The sequence below is a fragment of the Pleurodeles waltl genome, chromosome 1_1 (genome assembly GCF_031143425.1).
Source record: "Pleurodeles waltl isolate 20211129_DDA chromosome 1_1, aPleWal1.hap1.20221129, whole genome shotgun sequence".
NCBI lineage: Eukaryota > Metazoa > Chordata > Amphibia > Caudata > Salamandridae > Pleurodeles > Pleurodeles waltl.
In genome coordinates, this window is record NC_090436.1 from 872,779,166 (window position 1) to 872,801,276 (window position 22,111).

Consider the following 22,111-nt stretch of genomic DNA (forward strand, 5'->3'; position numbering starts at 1 on the left):
GGGATACAAATTGGCGCAATGCATGAAATGTGTCACTTTGTAAATATAGCATGAGAGAAATGCCACCTTAACCTCTTCTGTGCCGAGGACATAGTGGTTACGTCCTTCGGCACAGTGCCCTTCCCCTTCCACCCCGCCCCCCCACCCCCCCATAATGATGTCAGCGCGCGATTGCGCGCTGACTTCATCATCGGCTTCTCGCCGCACAGGAAGCCATTTGCTTCCTGTGCGGCGACCTTGGAAGAGGTAAGATTCTCTTCCCGGTGGGTGGGGGGCTTTGCAGAAAGAGGCACCGTGGGAAACGAAAGGGTTTTCATTTCCCCGGTTTCTCTTTGAGCATTCCTGCTGCCCGATCGCAATGCCCACTAGACACCAGGGATTTTTTTATTTTTTATTTCTTTCGTGTTTGTGACTTGCGGGGAGCGGCCCCTTTTGGGGGCAGATTGGCCTACTATTTTATGCAGATCTGCCCCCACGGGCGGCCGAAACCACTGGATCACCAGGGATGTCGTTTTATTTTTGTATTTATGTGGGGGGGTGCCCCCTTGGGCAAGGGGCGCTCCCCCCCAAGGGGGCATAGAACTGTTGGCCTTTTCTGCCATCGGCCTATTTGTTTTAGGTCAATCTGCCCCCAAGGGGGGCAGTAGCCACTTAGGCATCAGGGATTGTGTGTGTAGTGGATGGGGGGGCGGCCCCTTGGGCAAGGGTCGCTCCCCTTTGGGGGTCATGTCTTTCAGGACCTTGGGGGCAGATCAGCCTATTATTTTTAGTCTGATCTGCTCCAAGGGGGGCAGAAACCACTAGAACGCCAGGGATTTTTTTTTTATGTGTTTATTTTTGTGGGGGGCGTCCCCTTGGTCACGGGGCGCCCCCCCAAGGGGGGCATTGACCTGTTGGCCATTTCTGCCCCCCTGGGGATAGGTGGCCCTATTTCTTTAGGCCCATCTGCCCCCAAGGGGGGCAGAAGCCACTTAGACACCAGGGATAGTGTGTGTGTGTGTGTGTTAGTGGATGGGGGGGGGGCTTGGGCAAGGGTCGCCCCCCACTTTGGGGGCACATGTACTGAGGCCATTTCTGCACCCCTTGGAGACAGATCGGCCTATTATTTTTAGGCTGAGAACGCCAGGGATTTTTTTTTATTAGTTTATTTTTGTTGTGGGGGCGTCCCCATGGGCGCGGGGCGCCCCCCCAAGGGGTGCATTGATCTGTTGGCCATTTCTGCCCCCCGTGGGGGCAGAGGGGCCTATTTTTTTAGGCCCATCTGCCCCCAAGGGGGGGCAGAAGCCACTTAGGCACCAGGGATAGTGTTGTGTGTGTTTTTTTGTTTTTTTTGTTTGGGGGCTGTCCCCTTTGGCAAGGGTCGCTCCCCATGGGGACACACTACTAAAGGTATTTTCTGGCCTCCTTGGGGCAGATAGGGCTATTTTTTTAGTAGGCCCATCTGCCCCTATGGCAGAATCCACTTAGGCACCAATTTCTAAATGTTTGATGGTGGGGTGTTTGTCAACTGATAAAGTATTTGCATTTGTGCTAAAAAATGTTTTCCTCCTTTTTGTTCTAGTTCAAAGCTTTTGCTTTATTTGCTGTGGCTCCTTGCAGTTTGGCGGTGGTTGACCTGCAGTTTGCACAGTTGCATGTTTTAGGTAAGTAAAAACAATTTACTCCAAAGGAGTATTGTTGCCATGCATGAATGACATGTTTGTAGGGGGTGTACTAAATGCAGGATTGTGTGTGAAATTGTCCTTAGATTTCTGCACAATGATATTTGTTTTGTCTTATTTCTAATTTGCCTTTCTTTCTTTCTTTTTAGTGGGATATCATTGGTGATTGCTGTGTCTGTGCAGAGCAGTTGCTGGTGAATCAAGCTTTTTCAGGCAAGTGAGCGGTATAGTTTTTGAGTTTATAACTCTTACTAACAAAGCTACACTTTGTTACTTGTCTTACACAGTGCTGGTTGTTGGTGGTGAATTTTTCCAGTTAATTTTAGTAGGAAAGATCATGGCTAGCCGCAGGATGACCGCTCAGCAGGTGGTTGGTATGCTTTTTGAGTCATTGTCTGATCATGATTATGAGACGGACTCTGCATCTGAGGCAGAGGAGGAAGTGAGAGATTCTGGCAGTGATGTTTCTGTTGGAGGGGAATCTTCTGATGATGAAGCCACACTCAGTGCAGATGAAGGGCCTGTTTTAGAGGAGGACACTGATGTGCCATTAGTGCAGCAACCTGGGGCTGAAAGGTTTCCCATTATATGACCTGATGTCTGGGTTGCCCCAAACATGGAGCAGCCAGAGTTGCCTGCCTTTACTGGTCTACCGGGGTGTAACGCCAATGCAGAGATCTTTTTGCCTATGAATTTCTTTGAGTTATTCATGGATGATGCGTTTTTGGAAGAGATTATTGAGCAGACTAATTTGTATGCGGAGCAGCATTTGAGGGACAACGCTGCTAGACTTAGGCCACACTCTAGAGCTGCCCAGTGGATTCCCACAAATTTGGAGGAGATAAAAAAGTTTTTGGTTTGACTTTTTTGATGGGGTTGATAAGGAAGCCGTCACTGGCTTCTTATTGGTCTACTAGTCCCTTGATGGCAACAGCTATATTTCCTGCAACCATGAGTCGTAATCGGTATTTGCTTCTTCTTAGGATGCTGCATTTTGTTGACAATGCATTAGCCTTGCCACGAGATCACCCAGATTCTGACCGTCTTTTTAAGATTAGGCCTGTCCTTGATCATTTTGTAGATCGGTTTTCGGAGGTCTATGTTCCAGGCAAAGAGATAAGTGTGGACGAGTCTTTGGTCCTCTTCAAGGGTCGTTTGGTTTTTAGGCAGTACACTCCTAGCAAAAGGGCACAATATGGAATTAAATTGTATATGCTGTCTGAAAGTAGTACAGGATATGTGTATAGTTTCCGTGTCTACACTGGTAGGGATTCCAATATTGACCCCCCTGGTTGTCCTCCCACTTTTGGAGTTACTGAGAAAATTGTGTGGGATCTTGGTAGATGACTGTTCAACAAAGGTAACCATTTGTATGTAGATAACTTCTACACTGGAGTGCAGTTGTTCAAGGAATTGTTTAAAGTGGACACTGTTGCTTGTGGCACAATTCGTTGTAACCGGAAAGGCTATCCAAGGGAGCTTGTTTGTAAAAAACTTGAGAGGGGACAGTGCTGTGCCTTGTGGAATGATGAGCTGCTAGCTTTGAAATTTTCAGACAAGAGGGATTTCTACATGCTAAGTACCATCCATGATGAGAGTACTTCCCCCGTGACTGTTTGGGGCCAGGTTGCTGAAGTGTGTAAACCTGTGTGCATTTTAGATTATAATAAGCACATGGGAGGTGTAGATAGAGTTGATCAGAGGTTGGAACCTTATACTGCTATTCGTAAGTCTTACGTTTGGTATAAGAAGTTAGCAATTCACCTCTTCCACTTAGCAACCTTCAATGCTTTTATTGTGTTTTGGGATAGGTCTCCAGAGTCAAAGATGACATTTGTGAAATTTCAGGAGTCAGTGATAGGGAGCCTTATTGTGGTGGAACAGGCCAGAGTTCCTAGAGAAGCAGTGTTGGAGGATGTGGCTAGATTGAAAGATCGCCACTTTGCTGAGCACATTCCTCCCACACCCAAAAAAGACTTTCCAGCTAAGAAATGTAGAGTGTGTTTTCAAAGAGGTATCCGGAGGGAGACTCGAATGTACTGCCCAGATTGTCCTTCAAAGCCTGGGCTGTGGGTGGGTGGTTGTTTTAAGAATTACCACACCCAGAAGAATTTCTGGGAACAACCATGAGTGTAAACTCATGTCTGTTTTGTATTTTCATGTGTTCAGTTTCATGGTTAGCATTTCTGTCATGTACTTAGTTAGAGCTTTTGTGTTTGTAGTTTTGTAATTCTTTCTACTTAGTTAGGGGTTCCTCTGTTTAAAAAAAGAAAAAAAAATGATGCCATTGTGTGTGGAGTGGGGCTTGGCTGAGAGTGTACATATTGACTTGCTGTTGGCTACTGCAACACACTGCCAGCCAAACACCAGTCCACACACTCCCATCAGCTGGTGTGATTGTTGTATCAGGCATGTGGGCGTATGTAAGTGATGGGCCCTTGAGTGGCGCTGTCTGTCGATGTGAGTGTTGTAATGTGCTGGGCCCGTGGCTGGCGGTGTGAATGGTCTTGTGCATGTCATGTATGAAAGTTGTGTGAAAGGACTGTAAAGCGGTTGGTGCCTTGTCGCGGCTTTACAGCTCACGAGCTGTGAGTCATTGGTTCAGTTTTTTGCCTTTCAGTTATTAACAGTGCACTTCACTTTTGTGAAAGCTCTTGTTAATAAAATTTGATCCACTGAACCATTACTCACCCTCGTGCTAAATCCAACCAGTATGTGTGGTAAAAATGACAAAACCTGCTCCGCTATAATCAGGCGTCGCAGCACACCTGTGACACGCTAGGTACCTCGGGTGCGACCCCGATGATGAAGCATGCCACCAACTTGGTTGGTGGGTGAGGGGTCTTTTTCACATAACCTAAGTGCGTTTCTTTTCACAATTTTAGTGTTTGGCACATCACGGACGTATGTGGACACATCAAAATGATATATTACAAAACTACCTGTGTTTGGGGGGGAGGGGGCACCTATGTTTTTGGTCCTGGGTGCGGCCTTCATCATCAAGGAAACCTACCAAACCCAGACATTTTTTTAAACTAGACACCCCAAGGAGTCCAGGGAGGTGTGGCTTGTGTGGATCCCCCAACATTTTCTTACCCAGACTCCTCTGTAAACCTCAAAATTTGCTTAAAAAAACATATTTTCCTGACTTTTCTTCGTAGGATCACCGCTCCAGCACACAATTCCTACTCCCCAGTGTTCCCCTCAGTCTCCCAAGTAAAATGACACCTCACTTATTCCCCAAAGCAGAGTCAGTCTAAAGATGTATAAAAGAATATGTCCTTGTAAACTCGCTGTGCTATCCCCTCTATCTCTACAAGTTTTGGGCCTTATTCTGTTGCAGGCACCTGGCCCACCCACACAAGTGAGGTATCATTTTTACCGGGAGACTTGGGGGAACGCTGGGTGGAAGGAAATTCGTCCCTCCTCTCAGATTCCAGAACTTTCTGTCACCGAAATGTGAGGAAAACATGTTTCTTTAGCCAAATTTTGAGGTTTGCAAAGGATTTTGGGTAACAGAACCTGGTCAGAGCCCCACAGGTCACCCCATCTTGGATTACCCTAGGTCTCTAGTTTTCAAAAATGCACAGGTTTGGTAGGTTTCCCTAGGTGGCGGCTGAGCTAGAGGCCAAAATCTACAGGTGGGGACTGTTTTCCATGAAAAAATGTGATGTGTCCACGTTGTGTTTTGGGCCATTTCCTGTTGCGGGCGCTAGGCCTACCCACACAAGTGAGGTACCATTTTTATCGGGAGACTTGGGGGAACGGTGGGTGGAAGGAAATTTGTGGCTCCTCTCAGATTCCAGAACTTTCTGTCACCATAATGTGAGGAAAATGTGTTTTTTAGCCAAAATTTGAGGTTTGCAAAGGATTCTGGTTAACAGAACCTGGACAGAGCCCCACAAGTCACCCCATCTTGGATTCCCCTAGGTCTCTAGTTTAAAAAAATGCACAGGTTTGGTAGGTTTCCCTAGGTGCCGGCTGAGCTAGAGTCCAAAATCTCCAGGTAGGCACTTTGCAAAAACACCTCTGTTTTCTTTAAAAAAATGGGATGTGTCCACGTTGTGTTTTGGGGCGTTTCCTGTCGCGGGCGCTAGGCCTACCTACACAAGTGAGGTATCATTTTTATCGGGAGACTTGGGGGAACGCTGGGTGGAAGGAAATGTGTGGCTCCTCTCCGATTCCAGAACTTTCTGTCACCGAAATGTGAGGAAAATGTGTTTTTTTAGCCAAATTTTGAGGTTTGCAAAGGATTCTGGGTAACAGAACCTGGACAGAGCCCCACAAGTCATCCATCTTGGGTTCCCCTAGGTCTCTAGTTTTAAAAAATGCACAGTTTTGGTAGGTTTCCCTAGGTGCCGGCTGAGCTAGAGTCCAAAATCTACAGGTAGGCACTTTGCAAAAAACACCTCTGTTTTCTGTCAAAAAATGTGATGTGTCCACGTTGTGTTTTGGGGCGTTTCCTGTCGCGGGCGCTAGGCCTACCCACACAAGTGAGGTATCATTTTTATCGGGAGAATTGGGGGAACGCTGGGTGGAAGGAAATTTGTGGCTCCTCTCCGATTCCAGAACTTTCTGTCACCGAAATGTGAGGAAAATGTGTTTTTTTAGCCAAATTTTGAAGTTTACAAAGGATTCTGGGTAACAGAACCTGGTCAGAGCCCCACAAGTCAACCCATCTTGGATTCCCCTAGGTCTCTAGTTTTAAAAAATGCACAGGTTTGGTAGGTTTTCCTAGGTGCCGGCTGAGCTAGAGGCCAAAATCTACAGGTAGGCACTTTGCAAAAAACACCTCTGTTTTCTGTCAAAAAATGTGATGTGTCCACGTTGTGCTTTGGGGCACTTCCTGTCGCGGGTGCTAGGCCTACCCACACAAGTGAGGTATCATTTTTATCGGGAGACTTGGGGGAACGCTGGCTAGAAGGAAATTTGTGGCTCCTCTCAGATTCCAGAACTTTCTGTCACCGAAATGTGAGGAAAACGTGTTTGTTTAGCCAAATTTTGAGGTTTGCAAAGGATTCTGGGTAACAGAACCTGGTCAGACCCCCACAAGTCACCCCATCTTGGATTCCCCTAGGTCTCTAGTTTTCAAAGATGCACAGGTTTGGTAGGTTTCCCTAGGTGCCGGCTGAGCTAGAGGCCAAAATCTACAGGTAGGGACTGTTTTCTATGAAAAAATGTGATGTGTCCACGCTGTGTTTTGGGCCATTTCCTGTTGCGGGCGCTAGGCCTACCCACACAAGTGAGGTACCATTTTTATCGGGAGACTTGGGGGAACGCTGGGTGGAAGGAAATTTGTGGCTCCTCTCAGATTCCAGAACTTTCTGTCACCATAATGTGAGGAAAATGTGTTTTTTAGCCAAAATTTGAGGTTTGCAAAGGATTCTGGGTAACAGAACCTGGACAGAGGCCCACAAGTCACCCCATCTTGGATTCCCCTAGGTCTCCAGTTTTAAAAAATGCACAGGTTTGGTAGGTTTCCCTAGGTGCCGGCTGAGCTAGAGTCCAAAATCTCCAGGTAGGCCCTTTGCAAAAAACACCTCTGTTTTCTTTCAAAAAATGGGATGTGTCCACGTTGTGTTTTGGGGTGTTTCCTGTCGCGGGCGCTAGGCCTACCCACACAAGTAAGGTATCATTTTTATCGGGAGACTTGGGGGAACGCTGGGTGGAAGGAAATTTGTGGCTCCTCTCCGATTCCAGAACTTTCTGTCACCGAAATGTGAGGAAAATGTGTTTTTTTAGCCAAATTTTGAGGTTTGCAAAGGATTCTGGGTAACAGAACCTGGTCAGAGCCCCACAAGTCACCCCATCTTGGATTCCCCTAGGTCTCTAGTTTTCAAAAATGCACAGGTTTGGTAGGTTTCCCTAGGTGCCGGCTGAGCTAGAGGCCAAAATCTACAGGTAGGCACTTTGCAAAAAACAGCTCTGTTTTCTGTCAAAAAATGTGATGTGTCTACGTTGTGCTTTGGGGCACTTCCTGTCGCGGGTGCTAGGCCTACCCACACAAGTGAGATATCATTTTTATCGGGAGACTTGGGGGAACGCTGGGTGTAAGGAAATTTGTGGCTCCTCTCAGATTCCAGAACTTTCTGTCACCAAAATGTGAGGAAAATGTGTGTTTTTAGCCAAAATTTGAGGTTTGCAAAGGATTCTGGGTAACAGAACCTGGTCAGAGCCCCACAAGTCACCCCATCTTGGATTCCCCTAGGTCTCTAGTTTTCAGAAATGCACAGGTTTGGTAGGTTTCCCTAGGTGCCGGCTAAGCTAGAGGCCAAAATCTACAGGTAGGCACTTTGCAAAAAACACCTCTGGTATCATTTTTATCTGGAGACCTGGGGGGACATAGATTAGCAAAACAAGTGTTATTGCCCCATGTCTTTCTCTAAATTTTTTCCTTCCAAATATAAGAGCGTGTGTAAAAAAGACATCTATTTGAGAAATGCCCTGTAATTCACATGCTAGTATGGTCACCCCGGAATTCAGAGATGTGCAAATAAACACTGCTCCTCAACACCTTATCTTGTGCCCATTTTGGAAATACAAAGGTTTTCTTGATAGCTCTTTTTCACTCTTTATATTTCAGCAAATGAATTGCTGTATGCCCGGTATAGAATGAAAACGCACTGCAGGGTGCAGCTCATTTATTGGCTCTGGGTACCTAGGGTTCTTGATGAACCTACAAGTCCTATATATCCCCGCAACCAGAAGAGTCCAGCAGACGTAACGGTATATTGCTTTCGAAAATCTGACATTGCAGGAAAAGGTTACAGAGTAAAACGCAGAGAAAATTTGCTGTTTTTTTCACCTCAATTTCAATATTTTTCTTTTTCAGTTGTTGGTTTCTGTAGGAAACCCCTGTAGGATCTACACAAATTACCCCTTGCTGAATTCATAATTTTGTCTACTTTTCAGAAATGTTGCGGTTTCTGGGATCCAGCATTGGTTTCATGCCCATTCCTGTCACTGACTGGAAGGAGGCTGAAAGCACAAAAAATCGTAAAAATGGGGTATGTCCCAGTAAAATGCCAAAATTGTGTTGGAAAATTGGGTTTTCTGATTCAAGTCTGCCTGTTCCTGAAAGCTGGGAAGCTGGTGATTTTAGCACAGCAAACCCTTTGTTGATGCCCTTTTCAGGGAAAAAAACACAAGCCTTCGTCTGCAGCCCCTTTTTCAGATTTTTTTGAAAAAAACAACATTTTCACTGTATTTTGGCTAATTTCTTGGCCTCCTTCTGGGGAACCCTCAAAGTCTGGGTACCTCTAGAATCCCTAGGATGTTGGAAAAAAGGACGCAAATTTGGCGTGGGTAGCTTATGTGAACAAAAAGTTATGAGGGCCTAAGTGCGAAGTGCTCCAAATAGCCAAAAAAAGGCTCGGCACAGGAGGGGGAAAAGGCCTGGCAGCGAAGGGGTTAATGCCACATTTACGTACAAAAAAATGACACAAATGTGGTGCAAGGTGGTGCTAGGGGCTTTTTAAATCTGACCCTCTGTGTGGTGTTTCTCTACTTCATGACTATGGGCCTCATGTCAACCTTGGTGGTCTTTTTCTAAGACCGCCGAGGTTCCTTCGGGCTGAAGAGCTCCAGTGGTAGCGGTCTTCTGCCAAACATATCATGACTGCTAGCAGCGTGCGTGTAGGGGGGTGTGGGGGCGGTGTGTGTGGGGGTTTTGGTGGGTGTGGGGGCGGGGGCGGGGTGGGGAGGGTGTTCTACCACCTTTGGGGGGTGATAGGGGGGTCGTGGGTGTTGGGGGAGGACTCAGGGGAGGGGGAAGGGGAAGACCCAAATCAGTGCCAGGGAACGAATTCCCTGGCACTGATAGTGCCTACCACCATAGATTTTGTGGCAGTACAAAACCCCACGAAATCCATAGCGGTATGCGGGGTCTTGATACCAGCGGCAGTCTAGTGACGGCCGCCGGGCTGGAGACCGAAGTCTCCAGCCCAGCGGTCATTACCACCCTGGCGGTCGGTGTGTTAAAGTGGCGGTTTTGCATGGTGGTAACCGCCATGGTCAAAATCCCATTTTTTTTTCGCCGGCCTGTTGGTGGTATCACTGCCGCTTTTACACCGACCGCGAGGGCTGTAATGAGGGACTATGGGGCATATTTATACTCTGTTTGCGCCGGAATTGCGTTGTTTTTTTTTACGCAAATCCGACGCAAAGCTAACTCCATATTTATACTTTGGCGTTAGACCCGTCTAGCGCCAAAGATCTTGGAGTTAGTGTAATTTTTTAGCGTGGACACCTACCTTGCGTTAATGATATGCAAGATAGGCGTTCCCGTCTAAAAAATGACTCCAAGGCATGTGCGCCTTATTAAACTCCCGTGCAAAAATGGCGCACGGGAGTGGGCGGGTAAAAAAAATGACGTCTAGCCACTTTTGCGTCATTTTTTAGCGCCTGGTCAGGGCAGGCGTTAAGGGACCTGTGGGCTCGGAAGGAGCCCAGAGGTGCCCTCCCATGCCCCCAGGGACACCCCCTGCCACCCTTGCCCACCCCAGGAGGACACCCAAGGATGGAGGGACCCATCCCAGGGAACTTAAGGTAAGTTCAGGTAAGTAATTTTTTTTTTTTTTTTTTGTGGCATAGGGGGGCCTGATTTGTGCCCCCCTACATGCCACTATGCCCAATGACCATGCCCAGGGGACATAAGTCCCCTGGGCATGGCCATTGGGCAAGGGGGCATGACTCCTGTCTTTGCTAAGACAGGAGTCATGTCAATGGAGGGTGGGAGTCAAAAAAAATGGCGCTAATCGGGTTGAGGCAGATTTTTTGCCTCAGACCGACTTGCCCCATTTTTTGACGCCCAAGCTCCATTTTCCCCTACGCCGGCGCTGCCTGGTGTGGGTCATTTTTTTTTACGCACACCAGTCAGCTCCACCGGCTAACGTCATTCCATAAATAAGGCGCCCGCATGGCGCTTTGGAATGGCGTTAGCCGGCGTTAACATTTTTGACGCACAACTGCGTTGGCGCAGTTGTGCGTCAAAAAGTATAAATATGGCCCTATGTTTTTTAGTACAACATACACTGAACCTACTATTCTTGAGTGTTTGAATCCCTCTGATAATTGTGAAAGAAACCAAAGTTCTCATCTTTTGAATCACATTCCAGTACTTCAGCCTGATATTGTGGGTGCTCTATAGAAGATGCCATTGTCCAATGGAACTCATGGTGCTCTTCCCTGTTAACTAGGATCTAATGGTTTAGAGGCTTCCCCTAGGGGACAGAGTTGTGCTGCTTTTGCTTTTAAAGTGCAAACTGTAACTAGCCTAAGAAATTTCAGTTTTTGCTCTGAAGCTAGATCCGTCCATTTGGCATCAAAGAATGTTGCCTCAACAAAATCATAAGAGAAACTCACTCATGTTCTTGTAGGGTTACCCTCAACTTCTACCCCATCTCTCAATGAGGTCATACATACATTTCAGAAGACTTACTCATCCACTCCATTTTGACGGTGATGTGAGGAAACAGAGAATAACTTTTTGTGCACAAAACCATATCATTTAAATATAATGTGAACTACAATGAATGAATGAATGTTTGTATGTTAGTATGGTGCAGTTAGACACTCTTGCTCATATTTATGGACTTTTGATACAGAGCAGCAAGTCACCTTATGGCGCTGCCCAGAGTCGGAGGGATAGGGCAGGAATGTGCTGTATTTAAGTAATAAATACAGCATAAATACATTCCTATTCCCACTGCGCTGGTGCCGTTTTGGCAGCCTTATGTCAGTGCAGGCACTCTTTCATCATGGTGCAAGGGTTTCTGCTTTGCAAGCAGGATTGTTTTTTGCACGGAAAGGGAAACATTCCTGCACAAGGAGAATCCTGAGAGGTTTCTTTTTTCTTTTTCTATGTGCGCTGCAGAATGCAGCACACATAGAAAGAGGAAAAACAAGGATTAATCATGATATTTCTCCTTGCTGTGCCACCCCGGGGGAGGCGTAAGGTTTTGGTGCATCCCCAGGTTTACAAGTTCTTGTAAATCTGGGGATACGTCAAAATCCATGAGTGTTTGTGGGAACATGCGCCACAACACCCTTGGATGCCTCCTTTGTGCAGAGTAAGGCAACACAGGGAGTTGTGCTGCCTTGCCTTACTTCATATCTAAGAAGCCCTCAAAGCCACACAAACTGGCTTTGCATGGCCTCATAGATATAAGTGCAAGGTTTGCACCACACAAAAAGTGATGCAAAGGCGTCGCAAGGGCCTCATAAATATACCCCTCTGTTCATATATGGCATTAATAATTATAGAACCAGAAATATCTACAAACACAAATCATTACACACACTATAAGGCATATCATAGGATAATAACACACATATCACCAACTTAAAATAGTGGACATCTACGCTGATCCCACACACTGCTGTCTGAGATGCTTACAAGAAAGAGGCCTCTTTCACATGTGAGAGGACAAGGCCACTTCAATTTCTTTTTTTGTGAGAATGATAGAAAAGTAAGGCATGAAATACATTGATAATTATCCAGATTTGGCTTTGCTGCAGGCAAAAAGGAAAATTGGTCATGACCTGGAAATCTCAAAGATGGCTCCTTTTAATCAGTGAGCTATAGGACCTCCCTGAGGGACACTATTTAACTTAACTATTAGCAGTAATTAGATTAAAACAAATTCCTAAAACTTGAGGACCTAGATTCACATGGTGTGCATGGCTAGAGGCTCCAACACAGCTATAAGAGAAAAGCAACTGTGAGAAGATATACAGTATATTTCACTAATCTGTATCAACTTTGTAATATACCACAAACTACATGTGAGCCACATAATGTGCATATGTGTTTACACAGTCTATTCAAGTAGTAGTCAATTTTAATTTACAGGTCAAGCTTACTAAAACTAAATTATTATTATGAAAAACAAGATAAGCATGGCAGGCCCTTAACCACAAATGCTCCTGGCAAAGAACTCAACCAATATTAGTCTTTCGCTGATGCATTTAAGGTTTCTTTTTGCTCTTAAAAATCTAACTCCCTGTCTGCACTCTCCTGGGCAGGGAGCAAAGGTTGTCATTTGCCCGGTGGGAGAAGAAACACGAGCTGCTCCTTCTGGTGGGAGCAAACTAATTAATCTAGCTCCCCCTGCATCTGCAATGGGTTCTATGAGAAAGTAGCCTCTATCTAGCATGGTTACCCCCATGTTGGCCTGTTTGTCAGTATGTTTTTACTGTGTCACTGTTAGTAATTTGTGGCCTACATATTAGAATGTTTTACTGTGTTGTCAGTATGCTTGACTGTGTCACTGGAGTCCTGCTTATCAGAACCCAAGTGGTTATGCTCTCTCCGGTTCCAAATTTGTACGTACATACCTGTAACCCAGTATTTCCCTCCAAATTGGTATACTGGACCCCGCCTTATATGTCCCTAGTATATGGTACCTAGGTACCCAGGGTATTGGGGTTCCAGGAGATCCTTATGGGCTGCAGCATTTCTTTTGCCACCCATAAAGAGCTCATACAAACACTTCTTCAGGACTGTCATTGCAGCCTGAGTGAAATAGTGTAAGCACTATTTCACAGCCATTTTCACTGCACCAGGTCACTTATTAGTCACCTATATGTCTAACCTTCAAACCCTGAAGGCTAGGTGCGTAGTACCTGTTTGTGAGGGCACCCATGCACTAGCAGAGGTGCCCCCACGTCATCCAGGCCCATTTTCCCAGACTTTATGAGTGCAGGGACTCCATTATAAATGTGCACTATATATAGGTAAATACCTATATATAGCTTCACAGTGGTAATTCCGAATATGGCCATGTGAGGTGTCTAACAACTGGGAATTGTACCCCAATACAGATTCCAGCATTGGTTGCACAATACCATGAACTCTGGGGGCTCCACCATGGCCACCTCACAGACAGGCTTCTGCCCTCCTGGAGCTTGAGCAGCTCAATCCCAGGAAGGCAGAACAATGCATTTCCTTCAGGAGAGGGGTGTTACACCCTCTCCCTTTGGAAAAAGGTGTTACAGGCATGGGAGGGGTATCCTCCCAGAGTCTCTGGAAATGCTTTGAAGGGCACAGATGGCACAGATGGTGCCCTCCTTGCATAATCCAGTCTACACCAGTTCAGGGACCCCCCAGTCCCTCCGCTGGCATGAAACTGGACAAAGGAAAGGGGAGTGACCACTCCCCTGTCCATCACCACCCCAGTGATGGTGCCCAGAGCTCCTCCAGAGTGTCCCCGGGTTCTGTCATCTTGTTTCCAGGATGGTCAGGGAACTCTGGGAGCATCTGAGTGGCCAGTGCCGGCAGGTGACGTCAGAGATCCCCCATACCTGCTTGGGTGACCAATCCCCTTCTGAGGGCTATTTAGGGTCTCTCCTGTGGGTGTTTCCTCAGATTTAGATTGTAAGACTCCAGCAGGAATCTTCTGCATCCTTTACTTCATCTTCTACTGACGGATCAACCGCTGACTGCTCCAGGAACTCTACAAAACTGCAACAAAGAAGCAAAGACCGCTTCTGCGACCTTGTAACTTCAGCTCCTGCCAGCAACTGCAACAGTTTCCAGGTTGTGCATGCTCAGAGGACTGCCTTTCTTCATCCTACACCAGAAGAACCAAAGGAATCTCCCTTGGAGTGACAGAGTCACTTCCCTGCTTCAGTAGGCACCTCTCTGCAGCAATGACCAATACTCTCTGTCCCCTCTCCTGACAACGAGCATGTATCCTGGAACACAGGTGGTGGACTGAAGTGACCATGACTGCCCAAAAGTCCAGCTGTCCAAATTTGGTGGATGTAAGAGCTTGCCTCCCTGTGTCAGACAATACCACTGTGCACTGCGTTTTTTGCAGCACCTAGGGCTTCTGTGCACTTTTTCAAGAATTCCTTTGTATACAGCCTAGCCCAGGTCCCCAGCACTCTACCCTGTGATGCTCAGCTCCCTGAGTTGTTTTCCGGTGGTGTGGGATCCCTTTGTATAGTGCTGCAATGATCGCCATTTGCAACTCATTTGACGCCGTGCTGTGGTACTCCTGTGCACGCTGCCTGGTCTACTGAGTGCACTCAGAGTTTCTGAGAGCCACCTCTGTCTCCCCCTCCTGGGTAGAGTCAACCTGGTCCTTCCTAGGCCCAGGAGGTGCCATGTTTCACAAAATGCAAGTTTTGTGTTTACCAAGGCTTGTTGGCAGAATCCAGTGATGCAAACCAGACTGCATTCATCCAACCCACGTGGGACATCTTATGCACCAACCAGGAAGCCGCATCTATCTTCTTTGGAGCAATACTGACTTTGTCTTCTCACTGGTGGTTCTCCTTTTGCACCTTTATCCGGGTTAGCAGGGGATTCTGTTCTCCCTGGACTATTCAGTGCTTCTTGGACTTGGTCCCCTTCTTCCAAAGGTCTTCAGGTCCAGGAACTTATCATTGGTGTCTTGCAGTCTCTTCTGGGTCTTGCACTGTCTTCTACCACGACTTCTAGGGTGTTTTAAGAAACGTGCTGTGTTTTACTCCTGCTTTCCTGGGCTCTGGGATGAGGTATTTTACTTACTTTTGGTGTTTTCGTACAGTCCCAGCGTATCTCTACACACTACACTTGCCTAGGTGGGAAACTGAATTTCACATTCCACTATTTTATTATATGTTTTGTTTTCCATCTAGGCCCATTGCAACCCATGGTGATTTGCACTATTTGCACTATTTTCTGACTATTTACATACCTATTTTTGGTTACTAGTGTATATATTGTGTAATGTACTTACCTTTTAAGGAGTATAGTCTCCAAAGTAGTTTTGGCATAGTGTCACTAAAATAAAGTACCTTTATTTTGGGTAACACTGAGTATTGTCTTTCATGTGTGGGAGTACTGTGTGACTACAGTGGCATTGCAAGAGCTTTGCATGTCTCCTAGTTCAGCCTTGGCTGCTCTGCCTACAGCTACCTCTAGACAGCCTGGCGTCTAGACACTGACTACATTTCACTAATAAGGGATAACTGGACCTGGTATAAGGTGTAAGTACCTGTTGTATCCACTACCCACAGGGGTTTAAGTTAAAAAGGTCAGGACCCCTCATTGTTTATACATTTACCACAGATCTGCAATTCTTCTGGAGGTCCTCTGTGGGTCTGTGATACAGCTAAAAAAAACATACATTTGTGGCCCCAGCGAAGTCCCTCTAGGACCCTTCACCAGGCCAAGAGGATCAGGGTATTGCTATTCAGCTCCTCTAGGTGTTCTTTTTAACCTTTTTTGGGACAGGGGACTGAGTCCCTGAGCCCTAAAATGCCTGCTGCAACATCTTTGTTGATGTTGTGACAGCCAATCAAATTTTATCTTTCTTATCATTTGGTCTGTCTAGTCCACTGTTCCTCTGCAGCATGAAATATACACAAATAGTGTACCTTAATTTCTCAAAAACTATTGAGTGGATTTATACCAATTCACAAAAAGCAGGATTTCTGGATCAAGATCTAGATTTTTGCAAACTTTGGTAAACATCAGTTCAGCCATTGTTGTGCTATCACTGTTCAATTTTACTGTAGAATATTGTTTGGGGAAAGCACGTTTTAGGACCCCCTACCCTTTTTCTCTGTCCCCACTTGACGCATCACCCTCAAACTTTCCAGATAGAAGCTGAGGTGAATGAGACTTTTTTTGTAAAGTTTATTGAAAACCGTCAAAGGGCACCAAATGTATTAGCAAACCAATGAATCAATGTCCTAGAAAAACATGATGCTAACTATTAGTACCTAGGGTAATGCTTATGGTGGTGCACTCCAGATTAGAGGGGTTTGTCAGCCTGAAAGAGAGGGTTTAGGACTAGAGATCTGAGGGTGGAGTGGATATCATTGGATCATATTACATAATTCTGTTCCATGGTAAGCCAAGGTATGCTTAGGCTGATGTAAGGGATGATGTCAGAAGTCAAAGAAGGACAGTTTGATATCAAGGGTGTTGGTGTTCTTCCATGACTCTTCTGTGCTAATACACTCTCCATCTCTGTGAAGTGCAATACATGAGCGGAGACTGTCTTTGCTAATAGCATTCTGAGCTCGAAAAAAGCAAAAATGTATGAAGCAAATGGTGAAGCAATATCAATTGTAGGGAACAGTGTTGAGGACAGGAAATTATTTTTAGGGTGGAGGTTGAATTCAAAGGAGAAATAGGATCAGTTAGCCAGCACTATTGCTAATCAGTGTCCTCATTATCTTTCCTCACTCCAGGATAACTGAATAAAATCACGAAGGGCAAGATCACCACCTTAGCCTTAATAATTTTCACCTGGTATACATATGTCCTTGTGTATTGTCAATTTTTTCCAACTTCCTCTGGTCTACTTTAGTGGCTCTGTGTTTTCTTTTATATTCCCTCCTTTTTCTCCTCTCTGTAACCTTTTTTCTCCCCTTTATTTTACCACCAAAGTAATCATTAGCTCAGCCCTCTTTTACCTATCATGTGGTAATGGAAGATTGAGCTAAAGTGAACAGGGATGCAGGGTCACAAAATATAGTTTGACCGAAGATTGAGTTGAGCAGGCAGTGAATAGTGCAGGAACATAGATGAATCCCAAAGTAAGGCAATATTGTATGCAGCTCACCCGAGGTCTAGCTCTCACAAAGCTGACTCTGTGGAACCCCTATCATACAAGGCTCCATGATTTCATGAAAGAGCAGCATGGGAGGACACATACTACATATCTCCTTTCCATTTCCTTCCTCTAATTTTATTATTGGTTTTCTGAACTTGTCCTAGCCATTTCCTCCATTATTAAAAATGTGATGTAAACATTGAAATGTTGACAACTTCATTTTTGAAACATCAAGTAAACTTTTCAGACTGATTCTTTGGATAGCTGTCACTTAACATTTGTTAGGTATTGATTTTTAGGTGCAAATATTGTCGTTGGTATTGATATTCTAAAGATGAGTGTTATGCATCACAGGGAACCAAGCTATTACCAACTGATGAGCCCATACCAGGCCAAAACTAGTCTTGGGTTGCTTGTGTTCCAGTTCAGGGAGGACTGGCCTAACAGTTCAGGCTAGACTGTTCCTATAGTAGCAGGGTCAAGACTGATTTACATATGGTCAGGTCTAAACTGAAGTGACATGCTGGGCAAAAGAAGGATGGGTAGAAATGCTGCTCTTAGCAATTGCCTGTGGTTAGACGTATTGCAAGCATTCCTCCCATCCCCTTTTGTGTGCTTGATGTTCTGCCCAAAGTGGCAAGGATATGCCCAGAGATGGGTCCCATGTTTACTGTGCCACTAGAACCAACTTACACCTAACCAATTAGTCCCAACTGGGGCAAAACTAGACCTGAGTTGCTTTTATTCTGGTTTAGGGAGGACCTGGCCTAGCAGTCCAGGCCGGACTGTTCCTATTGTAGCAGGGCCAAAAATGATTTACATATGGTTGGGTCCAAACTGTGTTGGCACAGTGGCCAAACAATTGCTGGGTTAGAATGCCACCCCATGTGATTGCAAGTGGCTAGATCTATTACAAAGATCAGCCCTATCACCTTTTGTGTGTGAGATAGCCCACAAGTACTCCACGCTCATGAGGGAGGAAGGCATGAACCAACATGTTGAGGGGTTTAAAATTGCTACTGGGATGAGTGGAAATTCACTTTCCTTTTTTGTGCAGAGTGAGGGAACACTATGATTTGCGCTGTCTTGCCTTACTCCATATCTGTGAGCCATTCAAAGCCATGCAAAGCGGCTTAGCGCTGCCTCATAGATATTAGTGCAAGTATTTTGCCACCGTTGCATCACAAAAATAGATTCAACTTCCGTGCAAGGGGCTCATAAATATGCCCCTATGTGCATGGTGAAAATGTCACCACATTAATTTATTTTACCTTTTCATCCATTTTAGTAAAAAGTCTATTTTTGGTTATGGCTGTGGGAGCACAATTCCTCATACCATGTAGTGTAATATGTGAAATATGTGTATGCAGTAAAAAGGCCCTGCAACACAGAATCACATAAAAAAATCCCCTGGCCCTAGTGTTTGCGGTGAATACTACAATTCATTTTCCTTCATTTTTTGTTGCATCATCCAGCAAATCCTACCAGAGGCCATGCCCTGGAGTCCTGGCAGAAGATAGTCATTCAGCTCAGCCTCCAAAATATGGCGGCTACTGTGGAGGAGTATCGGGGACAGGTATTCCTGAGGAGGAGGAGACAGATGTCCCCTCTGGCCCCAGTCAGCAGGGCATCATTGCCATGCTATCAGAGCCATTACCAGGAATGGCAGTCCTAAACAGCATCCCCACTACCAAAGAGGCACTCCTGCAGCAAGCGCTGTGAGGCCTGGAATAAGTAACTAAGGTCCAGCAAAGACTTGCTAACCAGGAGAGTTTACTGAGGCTTGAGGATATTGAAGACTACTTTATTTATGAAAGGGTGGGACTGTTCCAGATGGTGAGGATGGGTTAAATAGATAGGGTAGTTGTGGGTTTTTTAGGTTTTGGGGAGAAGGGGTAGCACTGTTGCAGGGGGTGAGTAGGAATTTAGAATTTTTCATTAAAAAAAGTTTAGTTTTTTTCTTCAAAATATGTCTTTTTTATCTTTTGTTCTAATTTACTGTTAGATATTATGGGTTAGTGTAGCATCACTGTTAATTAAAAAGGAAGCTCCATCAACATGCTAAGAACAGAGGCTGAGCTCTACTCCTGGCACATCACATAACAATTGTCCTGTTCTGTCATTCTCTTATTCTCCTCTTTAGTTTGTCTATTAATGAGCTCCCAGGCAATGTTTGGTAGGTTAGCCTACCTCCTCCAGCCCACCCCTGCAATCAGCATTGGAAAAATGACTGTGACCATAACCACCCCTTCCCTCTTTCATGGCCTGAAAAGGCTGAGCAGCACCAACCCTTCCATCAGTAATAGTGGTATTTGTACTGACCGTGTCCTACCCTACTATGAACCACAGATGGTATCTGCCAACATAGAGCCAAAAATTCAATCCATATCTTCCCATTGTCAGTAATTCTTTTTTTATGTTCGTAGAAAAAGTGTTGCGTGCTACCTCCCTGAGTTAACCTAGTCCTCAATGCAGGTTTTTTTCTCGAAAGGGCCTTCCTAAATGCTGGTGGTGACCCATCGTTAGGTGGCAAGCCATTAGTGGAAAACCAATTTTCTTCTTATTGTGAATGATGCTTGTGACCCAAAGAATTCTACATCATAGGGAACAACTAGACTAGTAGAAAAATCAGAGTGAGTGCAGAATCCAAGAGAAAGACCATTGTGATAAAACAGCTAATAATGTATAAGCGAACTACAAACTGAATTTTGTAGTACATTTTTTAGTGATACAAAATATACTACAAAACTGTTTTCAAATCTACATTCAGAGTTTCTACCTCCATCTCTCCTACCTTTTTCTGTGTGGAGATCTCTGCAGCGACTGCTAAGTTTGCACAAAAGTAAGTATCCGATTTACTAGTAAAAGTGGGAGAGAAAGGGAGGAGTTGGAAAAAGGGGCATACTTACTAATAAAGGGAGGGCAATACGGAGGAGTAAGGAGGGGTTAAAGGATGGACAAGGAGGGGTTAGGGAGGGACTTTACCCACCAACAAAAAAGTAAGACTATTGCTATTCACAAGCTGCACTTCTACAGTTACTACTGTCAATAAAACAGTAGTACTGCAACACTGTCCCTTGGAGGCTGGGACCTTAAAGTAAATCCAAATAGGAATTATTATTAAGTTACATTTATTCTGGTAAATTTGTTAAATATGAGTTGTAATTTGAAGTATTAAAAAATATATTTCAACTGAGGGCCTTATTTACGGGGAAGCCGCACAGTGGGGCACTGTGCCAAAATTGGCAGCACCGCTGTGTGTCACTCCGGAAAGGCAGGGCTGCACTGTATTTAAAAAATACAGCACACCCCTGTGTTTCTCCTAGTGCGGTGCTAAATTTAACTCCCTAACACCAACGCAGGCACCCTTACACCATAGTGCAAAGGTGGCTGCATTGCAGGGAATGATTGTTTATGTGCAGGAAGGTGTCCCTTTGTGCACATAAATAATCAATGATAATGATTTGCTAATTCTATGTGTGCAGCATTCTGCAGCACACATAGAAGTAGGAAATTGTCATTATTTAATGATTGTTTATGTGCAAGCAGGGACATCTTCCCACACATAAACAATCATTCATAGTGTTTTGCTCTTTATATGTGTGCTCCTGAATGCTGCACACATAGAACTAGCAAATCATGATCATTATTATTATCATTATCATGAACGCAGCCCACATAGAAAAAGCAAAAACGAGAAATAAAAGGGGTGGTGTCAGTTTTTGGTGCTGCCTCAGGTTTACAATTCCTTTTAAATCTGGATCATCGTCAAAATGCAATGGGTGTTGCAGTGGAATGCCCACAGCAACACCCATTGCATGCCTCTTCCACGCTAAGTGATATGTGTGAAGGGGCCATATTTACAAGGTGGTGTTAAGCCCCAAAAAGTGGCTTAACGCCACCTTGTAAATAGGACTGGGCAGAGTTTGCATAACAGCGCCACACGGAATTATGCGGAGTTGAGAAAAACTCCATCACACTACGCGGAGTTCCACTAACGGGCAGAGATTCTTGCCACACCCGTTCGTGTGATGTTTAACATCACTGGCAATGCAAAGTTGTTCCTCACATTGGAATTCTCGCACTAATGGCACCACGCAGTTCGCATTGGGCGCAGCCATCTTGTTTTTTTTTGCTTGTGGTGCTGGGGTCAACTTTTCTATTTGTCTATATCTCTCTAATCCCTCTGTTTTAAGACCTATTTTCCCTAATTTCTTTTTATTATATGTACCTTTTCTCTTTCTATATTTCAACTTTTCTCCTATTGTTTGTGTTTCTTTGTGACCTTTTAACTTTTTCATTTTTTATCTTTACTTTTTTTCCCCTTCCTTTTTCCTAATCCTTCCTCCCTTATATCTCCTTCATCTCAAGTCCCCAGTGCAATGGCACTGCAGGGGAGCGCAGTGCCAGGCCCCCATCCATCAGCCGCCTTCCTTGTGGATGGCAGCAACGTCAAGGGGTGCAGCCCGCGCCATATTTTCTGAGGTGGAGGTGGCTGTCTCGGTGTTCTATGTGCAGCAACACCTCCTCTCCACCTTGGCAGCAGGTGGCAAGCCTGGGTCTGGGTAGGCCTCTGGGGGCACCAGCAGCGCTGGAAAAGGGTGTGCCGGGCTGAGCACTGCAGCTCTGGGGCCCGATGCACCAAGCAACAGCTGACACACCAGTGGGCCAACATCTTCGAACGGCAGACGGACCTGCTTGGCTTCATGGTTGCGGGTCTAGGTGAGTAAATATGGATTTTTAGTTGTGCTTTATGCCAGTAGTTTCTTCCCAAATAGCAATCATGCTGCTCACACACAGGTAAGTTAACTTTATGCTACAAATATAATAATGTGTGATCGTAATCTACACAGGTGCTCAGTGCTCCTGATTGTTCTTCTTTTTGATGTTTGCCTG